A 27,320-nucleotide genomic window follows, 5' to 3' on the forward strand; every position below is an offset into this window, starting at 1 on the left:
TATGGAAAAGTAAGTTTGGATTTCTTTAAAATAGTTACGAAAGAAAAATTTGAAAATATTTTATCAAGGCTTTTTTGTGGATAAATAATTCCTGGATTTTATGTTTGTTTGCAGTTAAAAAGTCTCACAATGGTCCGACAAATTTAAAAACAAAAAACTGCTCATGGTATATTTCTAAGCACGAAGAGAGCCGAATGTGTATATTCTGTAAAAAAAAAAAGTTGATAACTTGAGACATGTCTTATGTATGTTTTGTATGGTTAGAAAGATTATTTTATAAAATATGAATGAAACAAATATGTTATTTAAAACGGAGAAAATAAATCTTTAATTAAACGATAAATTTTCTAAAATATTAAAAGTTTTAGATACACCTTTATAAATTTCATATCATACATCATATAATATCACAGTAGGAAAGGTTACTAATACTAATTGTTGGCTCCCCGTGTTGGTTGCCAGGATAAGAATAGCGCCGACGCAAATCCATGCGTGTCGTAAAAGGCGACTAAAATGGACGCTGAGTTTCGAGAGTTCGCTCTCTCAGGTTTCTTCAGGAATCTTGCTCCCGGTGGGGGGGGGATGATTTGGGGGGTTTGCCCTGAGAGAGCATTTTGAGTCTCTGGAGGGAGTGTTCTCCGGCGTGGCTCGAGAGGGGCCTTGTCGGGGGATGTTTTTCTCTGGAATATGAGAGGTTCTGCTCAGTGGTGGGGGTGCCCGTCATTGAGTGGAGCCAACGCTGAGTTGGACGGTCTTTCGGCCGCTATGGAGTGGTCTAGAGCTCGTCCTAATTTTTAGAGTTTGCTTTACTTTAAAAAAAAAAAGCACCAATGTAGCTAATGCATGTCGTACGAGGCGACTAAAATTGGTACCCAGGGAGGGTAATGGATGGCAATGCCGTAGCCAATGAAGTTCTAACCGAGGCTCGGCTATTGCTGTTACTCTCTTGCCATGATCAGAGCTTTAATAGCTCAATAACACCTTATCCCTACACTATCCTTTTCAGATAACGGGGGATATGAAAAGCATTCTTGCTTCGCCCCTTTTAAGCCAGTCCTTATAAGGACTAATTTTGTGCGAAACAGACTTTCTGTTTCGATTATTGCGTTTGCCATTCGCAAAAGGAGAAGGCAAAATGTCCCCTTTAACATGTTGATCCGAATTGAAGATAACATTTTCTCACACGATTTTGAAAGTGCATTGAGGGTGGGGCTGTGAAAACCCTCATGCAATGATTGAGCAGGTGCGGAAATTTTCTAAACTTAGCGTGTGGTTGACTTAATAGGTGACAGGTTAATTGGACCCTTTCTACTACGCCAACTGCAACTGGCACCAATAGACAATTTTGTAATTCTTCAGCTTCAGGGTGATAATATCTTTCAGGGACATCTGCGCATGCATCAATTCCCTGACTTGAAAAAAACTACCCCAACATAATTTAGGGAACTGGAGAAGGGAATCGAGAGGGGGGGGGGGGGAGAATCACAAGTCGAATGTTTGATTAAAAAAAAAAAAAACATAACCAGACGACTGTCATTTAAAATAATCAAAAAAAAATTAAAAGGAATTGTGAAAATCTTAATGCGAATTGCAAGAACAACTATATATTATATTATTCTAGCCATAGGACATTGCGATCCAACCATTGCTAAGATTGATCGGAAATTTATAGACAGAAAATTATTTCTAATAATAATCAAGAATGTTAGACATAAAAAGCTTCAGAAAGTCATGATTAGAATCGTGAAAGGATATAATTAACTAGCGTCTAGTTGTACGCTGCGTTTTGTACATAGGAAAATCATTGAACAATAGTACCACTTACTTTTGCAGCTACCGAACGTTGCTGTGGTGACGGCGTAATTTCGACTGTCGTGGTGATAAAAAGATTAGCTCCACTGTGTGGTAAACGAGGACATTTAACTGTAGCATTACCAGTTACGATAAACATTATAATTGGATCCATTGTAAAGAATGGGAACAATGCGACATAATTTATCTTAGGTGGAGAGAGGAAGATAAACAGAGGTGTGTTCGTATCATAAGTAGTTCGTTGGAATGAGAAGAAAGATATAGAAAAGGGTTAGCGATGGCACATTGAAAATAAGAAACAGACATCAATATAATTTGCAATGAAAAGAAAGAATCCGCGCAGTTTATCGTTACTGTATCATTCATTATAGATCTATAATGAATTGCATTTGGCGGATAGATTTTGCAAAGTTTTTTTCTATGAATTTAGAAGATTGGCATGAATAACTCCTGAACCCCCCCCCCTCCTTCTAATACTAGATTTATTAGGAAATAATCAATTCAGAGTCGCAATATTAAATATGAAAATAAAAGACGATATTTCTGTAATAGGTTCACAATTCATCCAAACCAGTTTTTTTTCTTTCTCGTAACGATATTTGCTGTCAAAGAAAAAAGATTTTGCCCTTTTCCATACGTCTATTTTAGCGACATTAAGGTAACTCGATGCTAATTAAATCAACCTAGTTCTCTACATTTTAATTAGTTTTCTGGTTACTCGAGTATTGATTTCCACACACGCAGCAAACTAAATTATTTCTTTCCTTTTATATTCCAAAATGTTTTTAATGAATCTCTTTTGCTCTGTAATTATATTCTCCTGATGATAATTGACCTGTTCTCGCAGTTTCCTACTGAGTTATGTTATCAACAAAAGATTCTTGCCATCCTCCACTTCACAATTAACGCTATTCTTTCAGTTACTAATAATCCGGACTAACCCCCAGTCCTCTTTTCGTATTTACTTAAAAATTTGTGATGTTCAATTCCATGCAATTTTTTATTTATGCAAGTCTTAAGTAAATCAAAATAAAAAAAAGTTCAATATATGATTGCAAAGGAATGAAAACGAAGGTTAAGACAAGAATAAGAGTAGTTTTGATTCTCTTCAATATCAGGTAGCTAAGCAGCTATTTAGAATCGCTATTGTATGGTGAAATTGATCAATTTTCACCATTGTTTTGGTGAAATTGATCAAGAAATTTTTCAATAAAACCAATGAGAGGACACACTTCATGTAGACAAGCTAAAGTCTCTTCCATAAAAAACTAACGAGTTTACTTAGTATATCTTTATTCATATCGATGGCGACAAACTGGCCTATTCTTTTGTACAGTTAAAATATTCAGTAGGTTATTAAAGGGAAAAAAATATGTATCACACCAAACAAGTTTATTGTGTTGAATCGTTTATGTAGATTTACAACCACAGCACGCAATCGACAATGTGGAAAACTTTAACAATGGTTCACAGCTCTCAAATCACATATAAAGCATTCGTGTAACAATAGAGAATATTATATATGGCCTCAATAACTCTTAACTCTTGTCTGAACTCCAATAAAGCTAGCTGAGATAAGTATTCGACTAGAATTAGGGACGTCACATAAAACATTCCATTTTGAACGGTATCACAAAGGCTTCCGATGATTATTTCAACTTAATAATTTACGTTGTCATTTACGCTGTCAGATCAAAATGGAAATTTTGCTGTTTTACCAATTCACAAGATCATTTGAGTTCATTTTTATGAATATTTGCGATAACTTGAATGTTCTCGAAGCTGTTAAATTTTACAAAGGCGTTTCCTTGTTTCGTTTCCTTGGCTTGTCTAAAAAATACTCGGACAGATGTTAAAATGGAGGATATTATGGATCCATCGATATTTTATAGCCAAATATAGAAATAAATTAAACAAAAATAGAATTTTACCAGAGAAGTTATGACGTAAATATAATAAAATCCTAATAGAAAATGTCGGTAGAACCTCGAACCCAAAAGTGCCCACAATCCCTTCTAGATTGAAAAAAAAAAAAAAAAAAGGCGGGTGGTAACATCTGCCTGAGTAAAAAATACTCAGGCAGATGTTAAAATGGAGGATATTATGGATCCATCGATATTTTATAGCCAAATATAGAAATAAATTAAACTAATAGAATTTTACCAGAGAACTTATGACCCAAATATAATAAAATCTTAATAGAAAATGTGGGTAAAGCCTCGAACCCAAAAAGTGCCGCTACAATCCCTTCCAGGTTGGCAAAAAAAAAAAAAAAAGGCGGGTGGACATGAGGTCATTGTTCTTCGATAAACTACACAAGAAAATGCAGGCCTGGGTTTCTTATAACTGGGGAAGAAAATATGGGAACTAACAGCCACTTATTCGTGTATGTGTTGATGGAGAGAATGCCAGCACTGATAAATGATAGCATGCTGTGGTATGGCTAGTACGTGGTTTTCAAGGTAGAATCCGCCATCTTTAATGATGTTGGTAGGTTAAATGGATAGTAGAAAGGTGTCGATGAAAAGTACGGAGGGGGAAGGATAGAGGTAAGGGGAGGATGAACAGGTTGGGTTAAGTTCCAGTCACGGATTTTAAGCTCACTGATTTACTGTGTAGAGACCGGACTTGTGCGAGTCTTGAGATAAGAATACCGCCCTCTTAAAAGTGTTTGCAGCTATGTTAACGAGAATATCATTAAAATGGTGTTTTAGTTTTTCTAGTACGAATGAATGTTTATTTTTATTAATTCAAATAAAGCAAATCTTTCTAGATTTGATTTCGGGTAGTTCATGACAATTTATGCATTTCTGTTGAAACGAATATAATCACGTGATTTTTCATTTGCAGTACACACGTGGAAAAGGTATCATCAATATTCTAGAAGCAAAACTAGGTCACATTTGCGAATGTTTCGCTTTAATTTTTATTCATATCACTGGAGAAAATTGCTTCCATTTTCCAGTTACTTTTTAAAAAAAAAAAATAACTTCCGCTAATGAAGAAATTTCTGTAATGTTTTTAAACAAGTTTAGTAAACTTATTTATGTAGATTGCCAATCAAGACACGCGACCAACTACAAACACGCTAACAATAGCTTGTAACACTCCGGCAACAACAAACATCACAAAAGTACGCTAACATCAATAGCGAATACACTGAGAATGAAACTGTAGTTATATTTTTCGAATTTTGAACGCGCATGCGCAGCTTAAATACAATACAACAACAAAAATAAAGCAACTAAAATTTACATTTAAATTGTGAAGTATGAAATCTCAAAAATAGAACTATAGCAAACGTATTAAAAATTCTAGTTGGTGTTTTTTTCTTTCTTTCTTATTCTATCTCTAAGAGATAATGCATAAATTCAGCTGTTAGAGATTAGAAAATAATAAGTAACGTAACAAGTAAAAGAAATAAACTGTAAATAATACTGCTTTTTTTAAACTTATTATGCTGTTGCATAGCTTAAATACAATATATATTTACTTATTATGCTGTTGCATAACTTGGAAATATATATATATATATATATATATATTTTTTTTTTTTTGAATGCGCATGCGTAGCTTAAATACAATATAAAAACTAGCAAAAACAGGAGCAATTAAAACTTGTATTTAAATTTTCAAGCACAAGTCCTTATAAGGACTGGCTTAAAGGGGCGAAGGAAGAGTGGTTTTCATCTTCCCCGTTATCTGGAGGACAGTGTAGGGATAAGATGTTATTGAGCAATTAAAGCTCTGATCATGGCAGAAGGGCAACAGCAATAGCCGAGCCTCAGTTAGAACTTCATTGGCTACAGCATTGCCATATTTAAAGGTAAAGCAGTCTCTAAAAATTCGGACGATCCCTAGGTCACTCAATTGTGGGCGAAAGACCGTTCATCTCAGCGTTGGCCTTCCACCCACACGCCACCACCGAGCAGAACCGCTCAAATTCCGAAGAAAATCATTCACCGACAAAGCCCCTCAGCGGGCCGTGCAGGAGGACACTTTCTCCGGAGACTCAAATTGCTCCCTGAAGGCAAAAACCTTAAGAGAGCGAACTCAAAACTCTTGAATCTCAGCCTCCCTGGGGGGGGGGGGGGTAACAGCAACAGCCGAATCTCAGTTAAACTTCATTGGTACAGCATTGCCATCCATTACCCTCCAAGGGTATTGGATTGAACGAATCACTCACAAAAAAAAAAAAAGTCCTTATAAGGACTGGAATCAATCACAAAAATCAGAACTATAGCAAATGTATTAAAAATTCTAGTTGGTGTTTCCTCTTTTTCTTTCTTTCTTATTCTATGTCTAAGAGATAACGAATAAATTCAGCTGTCAAAGATAGAAAATAATAAATAAAGTAATAAATAAAATACTGCTTCTTTTACTTATTATGCTGTTACACAACTTGGAAAAACCGAACACGGCTAAAGTAGATGAACACAAAAGGAGTAAGAGGTTTTTATCGCCGGAACTACGGTACCGCAAGCAAGACGGGAACATTCTTACTTTTGCTAGCTATGAAACAGACCTACGTTTACACTAGCGTAGGTAGAAGGTCGACTCTCTCTTTCCGACATTGCGTCACGGTGCACTTAAATGAGAGAAAGTTGACCGTAGTCAAAACTAACCCCCGACAGTGAAGAGGTCGGTGTTATTTGCTAATATTGTGTTCCAAGGTGCCTGATGTCTGGCTAAATTCACAACGAAAGTCATTTGGCAACGTTGTTAGGAAAATATATATCCAAAGAATATTGCATCATTAATATGCAAGAGGATCAATAATTCATTTTAAAGTACCGAACGGAGTTCGCGTTTCGCGGTGCTAGAATCTGTTTGTTTTGCGATAATCCAGTTGTTATTTTTGGCTTGAGTATAAAAGAGAAAACGGCTTTTCCACAATGTTATGATCGGGTGGGTGTCCTTTTTCAGCACAGAGGAAATGACCGTTTAAAATACCTGGGTGGATGCATTTTTTTTATTTTTTTATTTTTTTTTTAAGTCGTGACCCCTCCCTAACAACAACCATTACGTTCATTATCCCTAAACTTTATCTTGTCTTTCCTTGGGTGTTGTATAACCTTATTTTTAGTGACGCTCCACCTAAAGCTATCGATTGTGCTAAACATTCCAAATAATTTATATAAAATAAAAATATTGATTCATCCAAATATCTATTGGAAATGAGTATATTGAAGTTTAAAACAGATCAACTAATTCTAGATTTAAATTAAAAAAGTAGATCTCGGAATTCTGAATACAAATACGTATCTTACTATCACAGTTTTATTTTAATATTACGATGTTAAAAATCAACTTTTTTTTTTCCTTTAGAAAATATTTTCATCTATTAAAAATAAATTAATATAGTGTCAGTTTGATATCAATTAAAAGAAATATAACTCCGTTTAAATAATAAAATTCTTACAAATAGCTGCACACCATATTTAGAATTTTACAAAATATTTTAAATTGATTGATACTCAATTGGGATACAAGTCGTACGGGGATGAATCGACCGTAAGATGCAGTGATTATTATTATAACCCTTGGAGGGTAACGGATGGCAATGCTGTAGCCAATGAAGTTCTAACTGAGGCTTGGCTATTGCTGTACCCTCTTGCCATGATCAGAGCTTTAATTGCTCAATAACACCTTATCCCTACACTGTCCTCTACAGATAACGGGGAAGATGAAAAGCATTCTTGCTTCGTCCCTTTAAGCCAGTCCTTATAAGGATAAGGGATACAAGTGGCTATTCCCGTGTGGTTGCCGGAATAAGAATAGCTCCACCGCAAATCCATGTGTGTCGTAAGAGGCGACTAAATGGACGCAGAGTTTCGAGAGTTTTGCTCTCTCAGGTTTTTTCCGGAATTTCGCTCCCGGTGAGGGGGGGGGGGCTTAGATTTCGGGAGCTTTGCCTGGAGTGTATATTTTGAGTCTCTGGGGAGGGTGTCCTCCGGCAAGGCCCACTGAGGGGCTTTGTTGGTGGATGCTTTTCCCTGGAATATGTGCGGTTCTGCTCGGTGGTGGTAGGGGTGCCCCATCACCGATTTGAGCCAACGCTGATTTGGATGGTCTTTCGGCCACTATGGAGTGGTCTAGGGATCGTCCTAATTTTTAGAGTCGGCTTTACTTAAAAAAAGCACCAATGTAGCTAATGCATGTCGTACGAGGCGACTAAAATTGGTACCCAGGGAGGGTAAGGATGGCAATGCTGTAGCCGATGAAGTTCTAACTGAGGCTCGGCTATTGCTGTTACCCTCTTGCCGTGATCAGAGCTTTAAACACTGTCCTCTACAGATAACGGGGAAGATGAAAGCAATCTTGCTTCGCCCCTTGTATCCCTTATAAGGACTATATAAGGGATACAAGTACCGATAACGTTGCATGTTTTACATGGCTGGAGACCGATAATGGCAAAACACAATTTGAAAATGCGATTTCAGAATGTCTGATACTTATCAGCATAAAAACACGACTACGAAATATGCAACAATCAATAAAGTTGATGAGACTGATGCATCATTTTGTAGCTCATAACGTTCTACTGTTGGAACCAATTACTTTGCTAAAATAACGTATCGATGAGCAAATCACAGGCCATCTAGAAATGTATACTTTTCTGGGGATGCATGCAAGAAGAAAAATCTATACAGCGTTATACTGCAGTATTTGTCTACCATAATGGTTTCTTCCTGGAACTATTGCAGTCGATCCACTTGGGTAATTCGTGCTCTTTTTTTTTTTTTTCTTTCTCCCATCCCCACCCTTGGAAATGTACGTCTCTATACTGTTGCCTTTTTTTATGCACCAGTTTATCTTTACCGCTGGCTCTACTGAACCATACATCCTGTATCCAGTGTTGGGAATTTTTCCTAGAAAAACAGGGCAAACAGAAAGTAAGGTGGGGGATTAATAGTCTACCTGAAGTCCCATTTTTCTGTGGGAGTGATTATTTTGAATGTGGTTTTATGTTTATATTCCTGAAAAGACATATTAATGAGTCATCTTAAAAACAATCCCGCATTTGCTATTTAATTCAAACGATCTCAAATGAAAGCGATTTAACTCCAATAAAAATCCCTCATTTTATATTCTAAACAGTGCAATAACTTCCAGTTGAGATGTCAAATATGCTTTAGAGATGGGATGCCAATATTCGTCTCATATAGACAGTGAAATGTTACTAATGCTGGTAGTACATCACCGCCCAAACTAAATTGCAATATGCTATTACAGCACACGCACGCAAGCATTTAGTAGAATTGCAATACTATACTGCTCTAATTGCTATTGCCGTATTGCACTAATTTAAATTTGCAACAGATGTTTCGGTGAATGTATTAAACCAGTCATAATAATTCACAATCTGATTTCTTGAAATAGGTATTATCTCCTCCAAATCCATTTTGATAAATATAAGCATTATGTTTGGATAAATCCAGTGTAACCTGGATAATAATTATTTTAGTTTATAAGAAGTAGTTGACGTGACCTTTGACCAGAGTAAAGCCTTGAATATAATATCATATAAATTTTGTTCTACTAATAAAACTGTCGCATTAGCGAAGCCAAATTCAAATGATTTTTCACGTTACATACAAAAGTCGGTCTACACCATTATCGGCATTTTTATGTTACATGAAACGGTCGAGTAGAATGACTTTCTTAATCTTAAGACAATTTTGACTCAGAGTTGATGTAGATTATCATTTTTTTTTATATTTTTCATTTTTTGGAATAAAACATACCCTATTGATCACAGCAAACAATGAAGAAATTATCATATAACCTATATAAAAAGTTATTTGAAACAGCAGTGAATTATTCATATTAATTTTATAATAACATTCTTAAATATTAATATAAAATCTATTAGAAATAATTTAAATTTACGAAAATTTTGCCTTAAATATATACATTTGAAAAACCACATACACCTTTAAATCTTTAATATCATAATAATATAATTAATTTATGTGGGAGAATTGATTAGGTTAATAGTTCCAAAATAAGTAGTTAGATTATAAAAAGACGATTTTTAATCGGTGTGCCGCGAGGCTTGTGAAACAAATTAATTGAAAGAAATAATGTCGTAATTTGCACATTTATTCCCTTGAAGCTCTCAAAAAGGATAAGTAATTACTATTATGTTATATATATATATATATATAAATCAAAATTATGCCTATTTTTTGCCAGATCGTCAAAAAAAATTAAAAATATATATATTTTTAGTGTGCCGCAGAATTTTAATAATTAGTCTAGATGTGCCATATTATGAAAAAGGTTGAGAATCACTGTAATAGAATCGGAGAAGTACTTCTAAATTAAAAGCTTAAAAATTGTCTGGTATAAATGCAGAAACAAGTCTCAGAGATAAGTTTATTCACTGCGACAAACTTGGTAGACAAATGCCACGATGTTGGTGAATTATCTGACACACACAGCGTCTTAATTCGAATCTTTCAGTGAAAGAATAACACAATACATGAAATTTCATAATAATTTAAGTTTTATTTCCTACGCATATGACTAAACTTACAGTCCGGTGATGCTCCAACTACTGCTAGGACTGCCAAGTGCTTTTAATTGAATCCAAGAAGAAAACTTAGTTTGCCGGTGGAGGAGAAAAAAAAAAAAAGAAAAGCTAATGGGATCTGTCTGAGAGAAAATATAAAGAAAGCTATTGTTCTACAGGAGACAGTTCCAGAAAGAAATCGTTAAAAAACAACCAGCCTTCAGCCCGTTGATATCACAATCTCGTCTGTAAACTTTAAAACTACGGCAATGTCAAGGGGGAGGGGGTCTAAGTTTTCAATTTCCCACTCATAACGCGCTCACAGCTGAAGGTGCAATCAACGTATTTATAGCTAAAGTTCAACCTGATATCCAGGATATTTTAAAACAGTGGCTCGTCTATTTTGTTCTTGACCAAAACTGTTTGCATTGGAGACATACGTTTTATGAAAATTTTAAAGTATTTTGCCCACTTTGATTTTTTATACATGATAAAATATGCATGAATATTCGAAAACGATGAGTCTGAGATCATCTTATTCGTCAACCATATTCGAATTAATATTTTAAGGGACATTTCGGAGATTGTAGCAGTGAACGGTAGCACTTGACTACTAATCTATTACTGAACACTGATGAGGGAATTATTAATGTGTATAAATAAAAAAAAAAGGAAACCTTATGCCCCATTTACTCATAATACCCTTTAAATACGTTTACTACCCCAACACTATGATTCGTTATGGAGCTGGAGGGAAAGAGTTGTGGTAACAGCAGTATAATTACCTGCAAAGGCCAATACTATGCTTATTCCATTTTAAGGATATACAGAAGTGCATTCTGTACATCCTTAAAAATAAGCATTTCAGTCATTTTTCATCTCAAAACCAAAGCAAAAAAAAAAAAAAAAATTTTAATGCCCACTAGTTGGAGTACTTTAAAACAACAACCCAATACCGTTTTCGCTTTCGTCTTTTAAAAAAATTGTTTCCGTTTAAGTTTAAGCCTGTTTCCTTAGGGCCCATTTACTCGTTTTGGCAAACTACTATGAAACTGTAAAATGTCTTCCCATTGCGGACTTTCACAAAATGTGAATTGTTCAGCCTTGCAAAAAAAAAAAAAAAAAAAAGGTGTTGCGTCGAACTGGTTGAGACAAACATTTTCTCCTGCCGAACTGCAATTTATTTCGGCGGAGTTGCGCTACAATCCAGACAGAAGCACTCTCATTCCATTCTCAGCGTGCGTATATGTGCGTGTATTAAAGGCAGGGACGTTATAGGACCGTGAGTTGGCGAATATCACCATCAGATTCTGGACACAATATCCGGCTTATTACCGAAACCCGTTAGCTGCACACTGCTTGTCGGCCTGATATGAAACGTATCTACTGCTTCATCTATGAATGGGGGAAGCGTACTGGACTAAGGAACTTTCTTTTGTGGACGAAAATATTATTGAAGATAGCGTCATCCTTACTGAACATGCCAAGAAGAAGAAGAAAGTGATTGCAAGCCTCCAAAAGCATTCAATTCTTTGATAAACCAACATCCGATAAAGATCGGAAAACTTTCAGTTTGTCCTGCAAGACGTACATTCCTAATAACCAACCACACACTCTTGACGTTACTCTAACCAAACATAAATCAGTAAACATATAAATTTAATGTTTTTTTTTCTTTCTATTTCTTCTTTTTCAGGTGAATATAAATTTTTAATTTTTTTTCAGACCGTTTTCTTCGTGGCCAAATCACTGCCATGCGTCGTTGGTATTGCCAACTTTGACTAACTTCCCACACAAAACTTAGAACACGTACAACTTCTAAATGCTTCCGTTGCTATCGATTTTGTGTCAGCTGTAAACACGCCAACCTTGGTAACTCCTAAGAGGTTAACATGGGTTGTAATGAGGATGTTTTACTTTCCCAAACTTTACGGCAAGTGCTAAGAAATTCAGAATTTAAGTGTTTTTGTTATCGGAGGTTTTTCTGATCAATACGGTTCTAAAGTAATTACTGACGCTTCAAAACAAAATTTAATAACTATTTCAGGAAAAAGTAATAATGTAAATTATATATATATATATGTAATAAATTTTTTAACTTGGGCTATTGTACATTAGGATAACCAAGTTATTTAAAATAACTTGGTTAGTTTAAAATAACCAAGTTTATAAAATAACTTGGTTATCCTAATATACAATATCCTCAAGTTAAAAAATTTATTACATCTATATCTTCCTTAGAGATTTTTATTAAAAATAAAAACACCTTGTTACAACTTCTATAGGTAAAGTTGATAAGGCTCCGTATTACTAAAACCTTGGTATTTAGTAATATGGAGCCTTATTAACTTTACCTATAGAAGTTGTAACAAGGTGTTTTTATTTTTACGTATTACTATAACCTTGGTATTTAGGATTTTTGGAGCCTAAAAAAGTCCTTTTTAGGACTTCCAGGGTAACAAATGGCAATGCTGTAGCCAATGAAGTTTTAACTGATGCTCGGCTATTGCCGTTACCCAGCCATGACTAGAGCTTTTTAGCTCAATAACACTCCATCCACACAGATTATCTTCATTCAGATGACGGGATAAAGAGTCAAGGACTCGGTCCATCGCCCAGTTCTTTTAAGAACTTAACCTTGGTATTTAGGGTCTAGCTACTCACTGAGGAGACCAATTGTATAAAATAACTTGGTTATCCTAATCGGCAGTAGTAGAGAATTTCTTTCTTCGGTGCACTGGTTAATATACATTTGAAGAGTGTAAAAAAAAAAAAAAAAACTGTACAATTTCACATAAAATTATGGCAGTTTTCAAATAATTGGTGTTTTTGAAATCTGATCCTTTTTAATATCATGTTTAGATGATTTTAACAATGGAAGGATGGCTTCATAGTATGTTAATATCGAAACAAAGTATATGAAATACGATGGATCGCCTTATTTTCAAAATGGCCATTTAAAAATAATATTAGGCTTTCAGGACTGCACTTCAAGAATTCCTGATCTAAAATACTATAAAAAAAAACGAAATATGCTTTAATAGATGAACGATTCTAAATGGAATATGAAAACTATTTACTTTTTTTTACCAGCTATTTTTCATTATGTGAGGCAAAGAAGGTCATTAGACACTTAGGAATGATAGCATTTCTTCTGGAACAATATTGTTATGAAGGAGAGAAACCCTGGTACCTTTTGTATGAGATAACAAATACATCGTCAACGGTTTGAGTTCGAATAAAACCGAGTTAGTCTTATGTGGTGGAGGGGATTTTCCTTCCATTTAACTTCTATTTTTATAGACTAGAGAATACCACTATTCCGCATGGGAGTTGAGTTGAATCTGCACTACTTAAAAGACGCGAGCTCTGCTCAGGAATCCGTATATTCTCCTTTTATTAGTGCTTTTAGGTTTCACTGACCCTTGACAGCAGTTTCGAGTTGTCTGCTATCATCAGAAGGTTGAAACTTTAAGAGGACAAAAACTCTACTCGGTACAGTAGCAGACTTATGTCAATTTGTTTTATAAATGAAGTCTTGGTCATAATTGTAATTGGTGAAGAGTCTAAGTGGCCCCATCAATAGAAATAGGGAATATTATACATCATCCTTATTTCATAGCCGAAGTAAGGATGCATTTATATCACCCATTTCTATTAATATATGTCTTCTTCTCCATAGACTGGCTAACGTGGCTATGGCTGGGAAAGATCCTTAAGCTCCTCACGTCGATAACGGGAATCGAACCCAGGACACTCCTTCCCAGGCATATGGTTGCGAAGCGCACTGCCACTAGGCTAATCGCGCGGACTATTAATATATGTCGCAGAAATGAAGTGAACAGACAAACGCTGTCGAATATATGTAGTTTAAGGACATAATTTGTCTCGTTAACTGTCTCAGCTCTCACGGCATAATCAAGAACAAAAATATCAGCCTCGTGACCAAACTCCAGGTTGATTCCGCCGTTTAGGCAATTTTATATTCACTGAAGTCCAATTCTTGGCAGATTTGAGGAGGCCGAGGGAGAACAGTGCAATCGTATCGCGATTTTTCGACCGCCTAGACAACACCACCTGAATGTGCACGCATCGTGGTCTAGCTAAGTAGTCTAGTTCTTGCAAAACTAACTGATCGTGTCATGCCTTTACTGATTTGTTCAGTAAAGAAACATATCTTAATTACTTTGCAAAATAAGCTACTGTTTTTTTTGAAAAATGTTCTTTTATTGGCGTACGTATTTACATTTGTTTCGAGAGTATTCAGGATATCTAGTCCATCACAGCTGCAACCGTGGGATTAATAGAGAAGGTCTTATAGTTGATCAGCGTGTATTCACTCTGAAATCAGCCCGTTTGGAACGACATGAAACAACGTTTTAATGCGAGTAAAAAAGGTACAGCGATAGGCATCCAGACTATTCGAAATGACCAACATTTCGAATAGCTGGAGATTTTAATCCTTGAAGAATTAGAAAACAATGGACGGGCCATTCCAGAGAACAGATAGATAGAATAGAAGAGAATTTGCTTTTGATGGGTTTCTAGTTAACATGGATGCTGCCATTAGGAGGAATAATACTAGTTTGGTTGAACAGCGTTCATGGAAGTACCCGTGGAAAAGAATCTAAGACGATGGAGTGGTAATCGATTAACCGAATGGTCCAGATTCTTAGGTTTTCCTATTCTAGAGAGGATGTATTTCTTTTCAAGCCTACAAATCAGTGGAGCGGTAGCCTCATATAGGACGGAAACATTGCCGCCTAAAGACATTCAATCCATGCAAGGGTGGGTTTCGAACTCGCATCTTGTTGGAGAGCAGAAACAGTGTCCATTCGGCAAGCCAGTTGGCAGATGCTAATTGAGGTTTTTGATTATCGTGCTAATTTTATGAGGGAAGGAAGCTGTGATCCTATTCATCTTCTACAGCGACTTCACATCCGAAACCTCAGGAGGTATACGACAATGACCATATTGCATTCAAAGGACGTTAATGTCATCAATTTTTTTTTCTTTCTTGCCATCCACTCTGAATTAAACGGAGAGATGACATACATTAGGTAGAAAGATACGCATGAGAATTCAAAAACTTTGTATAGTCAAACGAGTTTTATGTAATGGAGCTCTGTAAGCGCCTCGACAGTTCAGCTGGTTTCGATGATGTCCTTTGATTGGAAAGACCTGGGTTCAAATCCCATCCGGGAAGTGAACCTTTATCGGAACTTTTCATGGGAATGCGAGTTAGCGTCTCATACGAAGTAAGGAAAAAAATCTTTCGATTTTTTCCTTCGATAAAACAAATTACAAATTAACATGCAGACAGGACACACGGGAATAAGGATTAACCACCCTGTTAAATTGGAATAATTGTCTAATATATTAAACTGAATTGCTTAATACCGGCTATTATTGAAGTGGTCACTCTGAGGATTCCAATTACCAACGATGCTAAACCACCCAAGCAGTTAAAGTCAAAAAAGGCGACACAATAAAGCGTATTTTGCAACTATCCGTAAATCTCATGGACACTTTTCCTGTTTCGTGCGATGAAAAATCCCATGAAATCCTACCACCAAAAAGTTCCATACAAAGTGAGTCGAACCCGGGTCTTCCCAACCAAAGGACCAATGCCCTGCTCGCAAATAGACAGGAGGGAAGGAGGAGAAGGGAAAGATGTATTACTCCAGAAAAAACTGACATTCTAAACGTACGGTGATGTTACACGGGATTTCTTGAAACGCACGGACTTAAGCAAAACCTCATTTTGTTCGTAATCGCTGGTGTTTCGTAATGAACGCGAGACGTTTCATCAATCTTCGAGGTTTAACGCAAGCTCCTAAGGATTAAGTGTTGCCAAATACGGCCGGTTCCTGGCAACAGGGTTCTGACTGTTTTCCAGCTACTGTTTCTAAGATGATTTGTATACATCAGACATAACCTACAGTGGGGACCGACCCTCCCCCCCATTTCGTTCCCCTTTAACTATTACAATTTCGAATCATATTCCCCTCTACCTTCCAAAGTCGAAACAGTCCTCCCTTTTATCAGCATTAGGCACGCTTGCCAAGTGAACAATGATTCGTTCATGGGGGTACCGGAGAGTCGCGCGCCTTTTTACATAAGATTCTTAAGCTGTACATTCATCAAAGGATACAGCCGAATAGTTTTCTGGCATACTCTGCAATCCCCTGACACATACAACGAGCCTGTAGAATGCATTGCATTCGCTCTTCGAGACACTTGCTTTTAGACCCCGTAAGGGAACAAAAAAAAAAAAAAAAAAAAGAGAATAAAGGGAGAGGAAAAGAGGAGACAAAAATCAAAGATGAAGCTTAGGATAAAATACGACTTCAAAGACACGGAAAAAGAATTTGATGGATGGTTTAGTTTTTATTTCCATTACGTCGAAAATTAAAAAAAAAAAATTGAATGGGATTGACAATCCCATTGATGGAATTCTCAATGAATAAACTAACAAAAATATGCAGATAAATATCAGAGCTTTCTACCAGTAAGATTAAAATCGGCGCGTTTGATTTAATATCTTTTACTGTAATCATATGATTAATGATTTGATAGCGTCGAAATCATTTGAGTCCGAAACCTGGTTTGTTACTCATTTACTTAAGCAACGATCGGATCCCTTAGGAGTCAACACCATAGTGACGTCATCAGATTTAGATAAAGAGATTCTTCTCAGTATAAAGAACTCCAAGATTTCTCATCTTTGGTTAATCCCCCCCCCCAGAAACGCACTGATTGTATTCAACATTTGTAGGCCGGATGTCTTAGAATGTTAACGCCAAACAAATGCAGTCGATTCGTCTGATTTTAAGTATATTCATTACAGAAAATCAAATCACAATCCTCTATTCAGCAAGCACATTAAGGATAAACTCCAAATCTCTCCGACTCAGAGCTAACATCTTATATAGGGGTGGTAGTCTTTCATCCTTAAGATATTATACACTGAGCTCATAGTCTTAGTTTCATCCATAATCCTAAATAGCTCCAGATAACAGCCTTCAGGATCAGATCAAGCCAGCTGCAAATTTTGCCTCGAACTCAACGTAAAAATTATCTTAATGGGAATCACGTGATCGCTACCAAAGGCGAGCTATGTGCATATCGGGATTCGGTCGTATAGTGATAAACTGACTAAAAAAAATAAATATTTTATTCATTCAACCCATGTCATGGATTCTGTTGAGTTAGTTGAAAATGTTCTAAATTTAAGAGTTCATTTAATAAATTAAATCAACCAAATAAAACAATCCGACAACCAGTTGACTAAAACTGGTTTTCTTATCTGCGCATTGAACTAAATTTCATCGCCGACAATCTGGCGATGGAATGCACATTGGGGCTAATTAACGAAGTACATAAATAGTTTTTTTTTTCTTCTAATTTATGACAGGATAGACAACGTTCTGGCAAGATATCATTAAAACATCGGATGTAAAAAGAGGTATGCATTTCGAATGACTATTCTAACCATCCTAAAATACCAAAGAAGAAAATCCGACGGGAAAAAAAAAAAAAACAAAGATCAATAATTATAATTATTGTTAAGAAATATATTTTCATACATCGCGTGAATTTATGTCAAAAATCAAACTTGGTTTTGTTGTTACCAAACCTAAATAAGACAGATGCATGTTCTGACACGTTTACCAAGCCAAAAGCAAATCGACTTGTATTATAAAAACAGACTTCGATCTCACTATGATCAAGACAACAATACGGGGTGCTCTACAGTTTACGGAACAACTCTGCGGAACCGACGTATACCCTTGTATGTTCCCCCTCGCACCACAAACATTCTTGTAACTCCAAGTGGGTTAACTACGAGTAGTTGCAAAGTGATCGCGATCGCCGTGGTTCCGGCAACACTTTAATGTTGCTGCTGTTACGTATTGTTAGAGACAGACGGCGCACAACTATTCGGCTGCAACATCTGAGTAAATAACACAAACCGCGACGCAAGTCCGTTCGCTCGCTCCGTATGCGTGACTGCTGTTGATGAGTAGTGAGCGAACGTTCAAAAAAAAGGTGCGGAGAAAGCGACAGGGGTCGAAGGAAGGGAAGAAAAACACGGTACGGTATTAGTGGGTGTGGAAGGAGGAGGGGGGGGGGCTCTGAATTTAAGAAGCGGTAGAGATTATATTTGCGTTTCATTCAACTAGACAGGTTTTCACTATGAATGGATGTTCTTATTAGTTCGATTGCTAGCGGCTTAAAGGACGACAGCTTCATCGTTTAACAGAAGTCGGCTAACAAAATTATATTTTTAATAATTATAAGAAATTCGAAAAGGTTTTCGATAATGTGTGATTCTAAAAATGTCCGCTAGGTGTCACTGACATCGATTTTATTCTATTCTGTCAGTTAAAAATGATGTCGGCATACAATCACCGACTGACCGTACAGGATAGCGATCACCTCCGTAAGCTATAGACAGACGTTTTCTCAAGAGAACCAGCTGTGTTTGTTAATCACCTCCTCCGGATCAACAACAGTAATTGACCAATCCCAAAGAAGTCCTCTCGAGCCGGTGACATCTGCAGATTATTCACGAGGGGATGGAGTGGGGGGGGGAGTACTCAGCAAGCCACTCCCTATTTGTTGAATTAACTCCTTACTTGGGGAGCTCAGGGGGAAGCCATGTGTTAGAATAGAAGTATTTAGAATGACAGGAAGTTTGCCATGTTTGAAAAGTAATTATCACCATCTTGGCTTCCGTAGCAAGTCCTTTAACTGCACGGTGATTTGTGATGAAGAAATTCCATTCTCACGCAGTCGTATTTCATCCTTAACACAGCGTTGCATGTGCTCTCCAGAACTGACAACTGGTTTGGAATACCGTCGAACAATTCCTCTTTTCAGACAAAACGGAGTTCAAAATTGATTACATTGCAATCATTTCTTCAAATGACGTACGCATTCAAACAGTTTTTATTTTATTTAGAATGGTTTATGAAAAGAAAAATATTTTCGTAATCACAGGATGCGTGCAATTTTTAATGGATTTTGATTGAATCCATACAATACTTTGGCTATAATAATTGCAACTACATAAAGAAATATAAATAAAAAAGAGATTAAAATAACAATTGGGTAGATAATATAACTTCGAATTTATTTTAATTCTTTAAATATTTATTGTAATTTTTATTCATAGAATGGATGATCTTTTATTAGCAAAAATTTAATTATAGCTTTTATAAATTTTTGAGAACGAAACGAAATCTATATAACAATAACCATCTTCGTTATTGGTAACCTATACTATTGAGTTTAGCGCATGCTCTAAACTCAATGTACGTTACTCGGCCATTATCAAAATAGACAATAATGTGTTGTACTACCCAGCTGTTGACTTAGCTTGGACTCGCCGATAGTTCTTCGCCATGAAACTCTTAGATTTCGATCTCCGAGTTTCGTATCCGGCTTTAAAATAATGAGGGATTTATTATCCCCTTAGCTTAAAATAGACAATACATAGCTGAAAGTTAAATTAATAATAATTCTATATGGATAAACACCCAGATTGTCGCATTTGTGACAGCATAAATTTCTTTTCCTATACAAAAAAAAAAAAAAAAAAAAAACATCTAATTCGCAGACATATTGTGCCGATACGAGATTTAATATTCTGTTTTAAATATCAATAAGTTACTCTGCTATTATCAAAATCAGATGATATAAATAATATCAAATCCATGCTCCTCATCCAAATACGATTTTACTTTCAAATCAAGTATCGCCATGACAACTCATTTTCGACTTCTGCTGGTGTTAGCGTGATATTTGCATGCTGTTAAGCCTCGTTATCAATATGAGCCCATAAAGATCTCATTTTGTGTCCGGGTACATCGAGAAAATAACTAAGAAGCAATATTACATTGCCAAAAGCCCTCTTTAGACTCAAGTCGGAAGTCATTTTACCAAAGGATATAAAATATCCCCTAAAGACATCGTTAATCCTCTGTCGTAATTTTAATGGAAAGCTTAAGAAAGAGTCTTAATTTTGGACGAAATGGTGGAATTCACAAATCCCAACAAATGAGACACGCTACTTAGCAACTGCAAGGAACAGACGTCGTAATTACATACGGAAAATTTAGTTCATTTGCCAAGAGAAGTCTTCTTGGGACCAACAAAGACAAAAGACTCAAGATAAGTACTTCTTTGACCAAAGTGCTTCGTTGTTAGATACACTCTGGATTATGCAAGAATATTTCACTTTGGTCATCACACACGGAAAACTGCATTTAAAACTAAGTAAACGCAACACTGAAGACTTTGCTAAGTCGTGTTTCTTCTCTTATCTTATTATGGGATTTGTCCCTGATCGCTTAGGCATTAATCGATTGTTGATGGACCCTAAGTTTCATGCTTATCTATTGCTGAACCTCTTCGTTTGAATAGTTCTGAAAACCCCCATCCAACACCAAGTTCTTGGATTTGATGACCATGCTTATCTATCAACATTGTTAACTTTTCACTGCTTTATAACATTCGCAATAAATTGCAATTTATGTTAAGGACAAGAGAATAACTAAAATAATGCAACCATTGAATGGAATTGCTATGTATGTTAATCCAAGTGAGTAAAATCTAGTATCCAAATATAGTTTACAACCTTCCTTTAGTAAAATTTGATAGGTTCTCTTTATATATTAGATGGTTAAGATATAGTATCCGTTTCAAATTGCATATCCGTCAGATATGCAATTTGAAAATGGATTTGGATCTCAAGGAATAGAATCGCGTACTGATTATATATTCGGTTTTAATTAGAAAGCATTCTATTTTCCACTACAGACAAAGTTGAATTCTCTCATGTGCAATTTCTTATTTAAACTGAGGCTTCCAACCTTATCGTTGCGTCACTATTTGTTCGCATACGCAGTCATATGAGTAATCCGGGAAGAACGATAAGGGGAAAATAATAATAATAACACGGAAATTGGGCAATAATATGGAATGCTGCTAGTACAGAACTTTTCCAACGTTCTGGAAAAACCTTGAACGTTTAAAATAAAAAGTGGTATCAGGCAATGTATATTTTTGTTATTTTAAACAAAGAAAGGTGTTCTAATATATTTTTCCTTTTCAAATTTTAAATAACCTTATTTTGGAAAATAACCTTTCAGAAATCAGATTATTTAATTTAGTTTTAATTTTGTTAATTGAGTTTTAAATTTTAATATAGATATTCTTTTAAAAAGATTTTTTATTTTCTATAACATACACGACAGATAGTTCACATTGTACATACAGAAACTTTTTTTTACGTAGAGAAATGTTTACCGGAACACTAAAATATAAACATCGGTGATTGAAACTTCGTACCTAATTAGCGCCATCGAAACATTTTTCCACTAATTGACTGACTTTGTTAGTCCACTAGAAAATTTACACTGAAACACGACGTCATAGATTTCTAAGTACTCAGTGTTCAAGACAGCTGCAAACATCCAATTCAATTACTCTTTTTCGAAGGTCTTAATAATCCTATTACTCTTCAGGGATATAAAAATCCACATAATCTTCCTTGAAAGCAAAACATCCTAATAGTCGGATTTTTTTTTTTTTTTCTCCCCAAAATAAACTGACTTTTTCCTTATATTGAGTTTTATTTACTTGGTTTACTAACAGGTAACTTTCTTTTTTTTTAATTTTTTTTTATTTTTATTGAGAATGTGAATTGCAGTATAACAAAAGCAATTGTAATAATACAGTAGTAGATTTCCATTTCCATGGCAACGATAGTGGCTCATAATTGTCACAATGCAACCTTCATGCTCATTCAATTATTACGTCACAATACTTTCAGAAATTAATCAATTTATTCAATGTTATATGAATACCTATTAAGAACTGTATCTAATATCACGATAGTTGAACAGGTGCGGACCGCAGTTTTGTAATATAAGGTCGAACTTTAGAAATGGGGACAAAGCATCAGAATCTCATCATCACGAGACTCGCAGATGATCTCTCTATATAAATAAAATAGTTATTTGGCATGTAAGTGCAAATTGGAGTTTATATGTTTTTTTGTGAAGTCGCATCCTATCTATCAACGGCTCTTCTTGCAGCTCTTTGATATTCGACGTGCAAATCAATATCTTATTATTCCTTACATGAACGGATTTTTGCATCTACACAATTGTGCTTACTGGGTTCAGCAAAATCTTTATCATCCTCTCATACATATCAGGTATGTATTGATAGAAACACAACATATGAACAGAGAGAACAAAATGGATGTGATTTCGTTCTTGCACTCTTTTTTCCTACTGACGAAATGCGGGAATAGTTACGAAAGTGTGATCGCAACTAGACATGATGCGGAGTTCTTAGTAATAGCATTCGATGGGTCGTCCATTTTCTCATTCGGTCAGAACGTAATATTGTCTTATTCTGACTGGTTCAATCATCGTATATTAAGGAGTTCTGTCATAGAACAAAACTTATCGGATTTGTGAGGCGAGGAATATCTTAACTGTAGTTGAGAAAGACCAAGTTCATCTTCAGAAAATAAGTATTGACAATAGATCTACACAATAAAAAAAAAAAAATCTTAACAGGAAAAGAATTGTGGTGATGTATGTGTTTGTTAAAGTCTGTCAATAACAGACAATGGCTGACATGTGGAACATTGGGGTATCGAAGAATGTATTATATTTTTTTAAAAAGAAGGTCACTTTTATATAAGAATAAATAAAAATCCTATCATGGAATATGGCCCAAGGTATGTATTAGAGACAGAAAGATATTCATTTTATCTGGCAAATAGTTTATCTCAAATTCCGTAGCTCAGTCGCTAACGATAAACCCTATGACTGAAAAAAAATGTAGGTTGAAATTCCATCTAGACGGCAAGGAACCTCTTATATGGACTTCTCAATTGAAGGCAAGTTTCCGGTCTTGTACGGAGGTGGATCGATGTACCTACTATGAAACTGCATTTTCAAACGCATGTTCAGTTATTTACAATTCTCTTTCAAACTTAGAATTGTAGCCTTTAATTTTAAACTATCTGCATCGGTTTCCCCCCCCCCCCCAATGCGTAAACCTGCAGGTAGGTAATATGATTATAGAGGGATAACGTTTGGTTCCATTTTAATTAATTAACAGCAAGGATTACTTTTTTGCAGAATATTTGAAAGCGAACCGCTCTGTGAACTCTTTCACATGGGCAGAAAAAAGAAGCAAATTTGAGAAAATAAAATTTCACTTAAAAACTACGATCAATGCACGTACAACATAATACCAACCAGAAAACTAACTCTTCCTTTATACTAGACATTGAATTATTCGAATACTACGAGGGAAAAATAAATAAATAAATAGCACCTTGAAATTTTAAGAGTTGAATTCATTTATTAAAATAAGAACAGATGAAACGTGTAGTATTGTATTACCACAATAGTAACATCAGTATTCTTGTTCTACAATGTATATCGAAACTGTTTCCTAGGTAACCATTGTTAGGTGGATAATAGATGTAGCAATGGAAACGATTTCAACAATGGAACATGGCATCTGTTTACATTTATGTATTACAATCCTGGTACTGAATAGATATTAAGATAGCGAATAACTTTGTTGACATTGCTGACAGCATATTATTGCTTTGAAGGTGGGTGGATGGAGAGAGTTATTGTCATTAGATGAGACAAGGTAAACCAACGACACCAACGCAACAATAGTTTATCAACTAGGGGAAAACGGATTTGGACCAAAGTAGATGAAAATGATTTTCAATTAATATGCAATTAATTAGCGAGATCAAAACGGATACTCATTTGAAAATTAAATCTTCCTTCTGCATCCCAGTTATATTAAAATCCGGATATAACAAACATGATGGATGCCAATTATGTATTCTATTAGAGGGATCGAAAAAAAAAAAATAAAATATTCGCACCCCTCCCAGAAAAAATGTTATTTCAGGATACTTACCGTGAATTATCGGGACGGAAAACTCACCGCTAATGACACGACTGTCACTACCAACCACCACCACCACACCAGAACACAAAGTAGCCACCTAGATGAGTAGCGTTCCACCTGTTTTATCACCAGATTGCTTTCCCAGCGTTCACCACTTTATCGACACAGGCACACAGATCACAGCGGCTCCTCCATTCGCCTCACAACCGTGTGGAGCCGTAACATTACTCCGTGAAAGCCAAACATTCCAACTACAAGCAACTTGACAACGATCTGTGCTCATATACCGAGACGCTAGCGCCACCTGACAGCCTGTGTTGGAACTGCGAGTAGCACGTGGAGTGGAGTGGTCAGGCAAGTCAAGAGACATTAGCTCCACCCCTTTGTGCACTCTCAGTTCATGGTTGGCTACGTTCCCTGCCTACCGTACCACCTCTTCACCCCTAGGTTCAACGTCCCTCTCTCTCTCTTGCAGCTTAAGCAGCTCTTCACCATATCCGAATGGATCCAGGAATGTCGGTACTTATCACCTACGGTGTGGGCTCCAGATGCGTTTCGTTATTGAAGGTGAGATGGTAATAGTCTTTTTTTTTTTCCTTCTATTCTTCGGGTTGAACAAAGTTTGCATTTATTTCTTTTCGTAAAGGACCGGTTAAATATTTTTTTCTCCCCAGAAATTTATATTTAACAAGTATTCACTTTTTTCCCGAATAGGAGGGGGGGGGGCAGAGATATTTGTTATTGAACCCCCCATGGACTCCACAGAGAGATCACCTCATTATCACAATTAAATCACCTTTTGGGACATAATGGCGAGAGGAAAAAAATTAAATGCCCTGGTCACATGTATTCACATTTCCTCTTAAAACCCAGATACTTATTCCCTCCTTCTCTTCATTTTATCCCATATATCGCACCCTTCCCTTCTCTCTATCTTTGGTCAAATCGTCAGCAATTTGACCTATACTCCTAGTCGGATCGTACCACTGCTTCTCGTGTTAAATTATCAACGAATAAGCTCCGGGGCCCTTGAAGTAAGGATCATAAATGTGACGCTAGATTGTCGCAACATTTTTTAAAATTTAATTAATTTATTTAAATCTGGTGGAGTTAAAGCCATCAGTCCTTCTCTTCTACACCACCAGAAGCATTAAATACAAATACAAAACAAATTAATGTAATACTTCTAACATATTAATCGTAATCAGGCGACTGTTGATATTGACTTTATATACACATTCAAACCTGTAAACAATTGTTGAATAATAACACAATAATGTAGGCATAATTATCGTAAAGGGAGAAAAGTCACAAAGTAGGAAAATGTTCCGGGTCCGTGCCCGGTGAATAAAAAAGTTTCGGGGTTGGGCTCCGGAGGAATTTAACCACTGACGAGAAGAATATATATACACGAGTAAATACCGGGCAACTAAACGCAACTCAGTTTTTTTTTAAACTCCAAAGCATCTTGGATTTTTCATCCTGAGAAACATGCAAAACCGGCCGGAGAAAACTCAATCTACAGTCCACATGTTCGTTTCGTAACATTGGTGAATTCTACGCGATCTAAATAAATAACCACTTTCGCTACTTCGTCACAATTATATGTGTCAACCTCTCTTTCCATATTCTTTTTCTCCCAATTACTTAAATCTGCTATTTTGAATTACACTACGGCCTAAGAGTTCATAGTTTAACTCACGTTTATTTCGGCCTAAATTATGGACAGAGTTTAAATGTGTTATTTGACCCGAACTGTGTGTGTGTGTGTGTGTATTGAGTTTAGTAAAGTTCATAAACTACAACTAAACTATGAACTATAGTTCATCGTTTGGGCCAAAATAGTACAGTCAAAGATTTATAACTGTTACGTCTGGCTCGTCTACATAAATATTTAGTTATGTCAATCATAAAAATTTCTTTACCTTGGGGTGCCCCCCCCGTTTCATTAATGAATGTTTGAGTTAATATTCATGCAAATAATTTCCTGTAGGAATGTAAACTCTGCTCACCTGGACATCGACACTTTCATCACTTTATTATACTTAATATTTTTATTGTTATTTATGTGAGTCTCCTGTTTTCCCAAAGTAGCTTGAAACCTGTTTGTATACAGCCTATCAGGTTCAGTTTCACACACCAAATTACATAATAAATAATGATAACGATGCACGAAATGAAAAAAAAAACACCAAAACTACGTAATGTATACTTCGATTCTAATGATAATTCTTGTAGCTGGTAATTGATCCAATCCTTTCTGGATGGCCGCATGGATAACTTACAAAACTAGTGAAGAGTTAATAGTTACAACTCTAATGGAATTACCAAACGTATTCCATAACTTGATTCTATTTTTCTTATTTTTACGCAAGCCATTGTTACAACAATGCGAAAACAAACAACAATTTATATTGTTACTTCTATAGAGGTATGACTGGATAGCCAATGAATGTATAAAGAAATCCACGATAATTTCCGTATTCTTTGTGCTGTTGGAAGGATTTGTTTATAAATAGTGCTTTGGAGAAGAGGGAAGAAGTCCGATATGCTACACACGTGTACATGATTTGGTTATCGTAAGGACCTAAAGATATAGCAGTGCCAATTGAATTCTTAGCTGAAGGATGCTTACATCTTCACACACACGCGATGAATAAGGAGTGGCGAAGAGACCAAACTGCACAAAGAGGATATTAAATCGAATCAAAGATTTTTTTTTTATTACAAAATCTTTTAAACATTAGGAAATTAGCAGAGAAATTCTCTCCTTACTTGCCTCTCTCAATGTAACATTAAACATCACTAATATTTATTATTTTCTTTCAAGGTTGTAAAAGTAACTGTGAATCCATGGTTTATGTTGTGTGCGCACACACCAGCAAGGATTCCACAAACTCCGAATTTCCCCTTTTGTCTCGAGATGTCTTAATTGCTGCTCAGTCATCTGTTTCCTTAAGTTCCCCAACATTTACCCTTACGAGGTAATGAACGAGTGTGAACCCCGGAAGGGGCAATTTCT

At 35.9% G+C, this 27,320-nt stretch overlaps 1 protein-coding gene across 2 annotated transcripts in view; it reads right to left on the reverse strand.

The window, feature by feature from the left end:
• The window catches only part of LOC150094263 (toll-like receptor Tollo), a 151,524-nt gene extending 125,171 nt beyond the window's left edge, over nucleotides 1–26,353 (reverse strand). The window contains exon 1 of one of the 2 annotated variants that reach the window (XM_090411756.1): nucleotides 26,311–26,353. The gene's annotated coding sequence lies outside the window, so the exon portion shown is untranslated. Of the gene's footprint in view, nucleotides 1–24,307; nucleotides 24,493–26,310 lie in introns of those variants that run through there. The other variant, XM_090411755.1, reaches the window with a different exon arrangement.
• Nucleotides 26,354–27,320: the final 967 nt, after the last annotated feature.

This window comes from Typopeltis vanoorti, chromosome 22 (genome assembly GCF_054136105.1).
Source record: "Typopeltis vanoorti isolate ZY-2024b chromosome 22, IOZ_Tvanoo_1.0, whole genome shotgun sequence".
Classification (NCBI taxonomy): Eukaryota; Metazoa; Arthropoda; class Arachnida; order Uropygi; family Thelyphonidae; genus Typopeltis; species Typopeltis vanoorti.